General features: G+C 37.7%; 1 pseudogene; it reads left to right on the top strand.

Annotated features, from left to right (window-relative positions):
* The first annotated feature begins 1,558 nt into the window (after positions 1 to 1,558).
* Positions 1,559 to 2,114, top strand: LOC142875686 (large ribosomal subunit protein mL42 pseudogene; annotated as a pseudogene).
* Positions 2,115 to 4,246: the final 2,132 nt, after the last annotated feature.

Below are 4,246 nucleotides of genomic sequence, written 5' to 3' on the forward strand. Positions count from 1 at the left end.
CTTTAGCATGAGTGAGGCACTGTCTCAAAAAAAGTTTGTTTTTTTAAGAAAAAGAAATGTGTGAATCCTCAGCATAATAAAGGTCATATAGGAAAAACCCATAGAGAACATTATTCTCAATGGAGAAAGATTGAAAGCTATCCTTCTAAGATCAGGAATAAGACAAGGATGTCTACTTTTACCACTTCTAATTTAACATGATATTAGAAGTTTTAGCCAGAGCAATTAGGCAAGAATAAAAAACAAATGGCATCCAAATTGGAAAGGAAGAAGTAAAATTATCTCTGTTCCTCTGTTAACTGGTGATCTTGTATGTAGAAAACCCTAAAAATTCCACAGGAAAACTGTCAGAGATAATAAATAAATTCAGCAGAGTTGCAGGATGCCAAATCAACACACAAAAATTAATAAAGTTTCTGTAGACTAACGATGGAATAGTCTGAAAAGGAAATTAAGAAAACAATTCCATTTAAAATAGCATCAAAAAGAATGAAACACTAAGGAATTAACCAAGGTGGTGAATGACTTTCACACTAAAACATATAAAACAGGAAAGGTTTTATATGAAAGAAATTAAAGAAGACACAAAGAAATGAAAAGATATCCATGTTCATGGATTGGAAGACTTTCCAGAACTTTCTATAGATTCAATGCCATCCCTACCAAAATTCCAATGTCCTTTTATCCCTACCAAAAATTCCAATGACCTTTTTTTGCATAAATATAAAAACCTATCCTAAAATTCATATGGAATCTCAAGTGACTGAAAATACCCAAAACAATCTTGAAAAAAAAGAATAATGTTGGAGGACTCACATTTTCTGATTTCAAACTTATTACAAAGCTACAGCAATCAAATTAGTGTGGTGCTGGCATAAAGACAAGCCATATAGACCAATGGAATAGAATAGAAAGCCCAGAAATGAACCCTCATATATATGGTCAAATGACAAGGGCTTCAGAATCATTCAATGGGGAAAGAATAGTCTTTTCAACAAATGGTATTAGGAAAACTGAATATTCACATAGAAAATGAAATTGGGGCCGGACGCGGTGGCTCACGCCTGTAATCCTAGCTCTCTGGGAGGCCGAGGCGGGCGGATTGCTCAAGGTCAGGAGTTCGAAACCAGCCTGAGCAAGAGCGAGACCCCGTCTCTACTATAAATAGAAAGAAATTAATTGGCCAACTAATATATACAAAAAATTAGCCGGGCATGGTGGCGAATGCCTGTAGTCCCAGCTACTTGGGAGGCTGAGGCAGCAGGATTGCTTGAGCCCAGGAGTTTGAGGTTGCTGTGAGCTAGGCTGACGCCACGGCACTCACTCTAGCCTGGGCAACAAAGCGAGACTCTGTCTCAAAAAAAAAAATGAAATTGGACCTTCATTTTACATCATATAATTTCAGTTAATTATAAAAAAAATTGATTGAAACAAGATGGCGGGCTCACGGTGAGGAGCTGTCAAGGGATGAAAATTGGTGTGCCTAGAAGCAGATTTTAAAAGCAGTTCTTCTTCAAACCATCTTTTTTCATACTACCTGATAAGCATCTTGAACACCATGGCTGCAGTAGCAGTAAAGTGGGTGATATCAAAGAGACCTAACTTGAAACATTTATTTCCAATCCAAAATGGAGCTTTATCTTGTGTTTGTCACAAATCTACATATTCTTCTCTACCAGATGACTATAATTGCAAAGTTGAGCTTGCTTTGGCATCTGAAGGCAGGATGATAGTATGCTATCACCCTTCGGTGGACATTCCATATGAACACACAAAACCTATCCCTCGACCAGATCCTGTGCATAATAATGAAGAAACACATGATCACATGCTAAAAACCAGATTAGCAGAAAAAAGTGAAAGCCTTGAGCAAGGACCCATGATAGAACAACTTAGCAAAATGTTCTTTACTACTAAGCACCGTTGGTATCCTCGTGGACAGTATCACATTCTTCGTAAGAAACTGAATCCTCCAAAGGACAGATAATATTGAGGTTCTCCAGGGAATCAGATAGAAATGCCCCTCATTTGCCATTTGAGGAAATGTAATCTGGTGTATTCACTAATATGTTATACAGTAAAATAGTAATAATAAAATGTCTTTTCATATATTAAAAAAAAATTAACTGAAAATGAATCAAATACATAGATGTAAGACCCAAAACTATAAAACTCTTGGAAGAAAACAAAAGGGCAAAGGGTCATGACATTGGATTTGGCAATGATTTCTTGGATATGACACCCACAAAAGCACAGACAATAAAAGAGAAATGTAGTTAAGTTGGACTTCCTTAAAAATTAAAAACATTTGCACCTCAAAGGACACTATCAACAGAGTGAAAAGGCATCCCACAGAATAAGAAAGAGTATTTGCAAATCATATATCTGATAAGGAGTTAATTTCCAGAATATAACAACTCAAAGAAACAACCCAATTAATAAATGAGCAGAAGACTTAAATAGGTATTTCTCCAAAGAAGATATAGAGATGGACAGTAAGCACATGAGAAAATGTTCAACAATCACTAATCGTTATGGAAATACAAATCACAACCACAATGAGATACCACTTCACACCCATTAGAATAGCTATTACAAAAAAAGAAAAACCTAAACTAAAGAGAAATCAACAAGTGTTGATGAGGATGTGGGGAAATTAGAAGTCATGTGCACTGTTGGTGGGAGTGTAAAATGGTGCAACCAATGTGGAAGACAGCATGGTGGTTCCTCAAAAAAATTAAACATAGGATTACCATATGATCCAGCAATTTCACTTCTAGCTATATGAGATCTTTCCAGAAAGTACCCAGACATTGTTAATATAATGAGAACAGTTACAAAGCTGGATACTTTCTGCACAGCCCTTGTATATTCAAAATAATTGATAGCAGGACTCAAACAGATATTTGTATAACAGCGTTCATAGCAACATTATTCACAATAGCCAAAAGGTGGGAACAACTCAAATGTCCATCAGCAGATGAATGGACAAACAAAATGTGGTATATTCGTGCAATGGAATATTATTCAGCCGGACAAAGGAGGACATTCCAACTCATGCTGCAACATGGATGAACCTTGAAGACATTATCCTTAGTTAAATAAGGCAGGCACAAAAGGATAAATACTGCATAATTCCAGTTATACGAGGTACTTAAATGGTCAAATTCATAGAGACAGGAAGTAGAATGGTGGAGAAATGGAGTTATTGTTTACTGGATACAAAGTTTCAGTTTGGGAGGATGAAAAAGTTCAGGGGATGGAGGGTGGATAACAATGTGAACACACTTAATGCCACTGAACGGTACACTTGAAAATGGTTAAAATGGTAAATTTTATGTTATGTATACTTTACCATAATTAAGCATTTTAAAAGTTTGTGTGTGTGTTTTTAAATCTTTTAGCTATTTCAGCAAGATAGGTTTACATGGAGAGCATGCTATTTGGAGATATTTATTCATCCATTCATCATTCATCCCATAGCAGGGGAAGCATTACTACTTTGGCCCCATGGCAGAGATAAGGGATTGGAAATAGCTTCCTAGAATTCAGGAGGGGTTTCGGTGACCTTAACCCGCTTCTGTGACGAGAGCCTCAGTCACCTGAAGTACCCACTCTTCAGGTGTCTAGGTGTTAGCTCGGCTTGCAGGGCTGGACCAGCCACTTCTGGTGGACACAGGGTACAGAAGGAGACACCAGACTCATCAGCCCTACCCACTGCCTGTGTGATTTCCAAAGTAAGGGACTGCAAAGCTACAGCCTGGCCCTTGCGGGGAGGATCAGTTTTAATTGTGTGCTCTTTTAAGAATCTGGGACGCTTCTTTCTTTCTGATGGGAACTATGTAATCTGCTTTGCTTTTTACTGCCCTGGAAACCAGGAACCTCCTGCCTAAATTCTGGTGCAGTTACAGTGGTGCTTTCACTCCCGTGAATTCTTCTGTCTTCTTTCCTTATCTTGATTTGCCATTTCTATTTGATTAGCTTTATTCTATCGTCTATGTTTAAAATCCCTTTGGAAATTAATATATGAATATATGAAACTAATGTAAGAAATTAATCACATATGTCACTTAGCTTTGCCTAATTTGCAGTTGAATAGCCTGGCCTAGCAGCTCAAGGGTGGCATTAGGAGGGTCAGAGCTAGGTGCAGATGACTGCTTGGCCTGCACATGTTCCAGGACAGCGGGCCCAATACCAGGAAGTCAGAAGACCTGTCTTTGCACGGAAAACACATTCCATTATAATG

This window comes from Microcebus murinus, chromosome 14, assembly GCF_040939455.1.
Source record: "Microcebus murinus isolate Inina chromosome 14, M.murinus_Inina_mat1.0, whole genome shotgun sequence".
In the NCBI taxonomy this organism is placed as follows: domain Eukaryota; kingdom Metazoa; phylum Chordata; class Mammalia; order Primates; family Cheirogaleidae; genus Microcebus; species Microcebus murinus.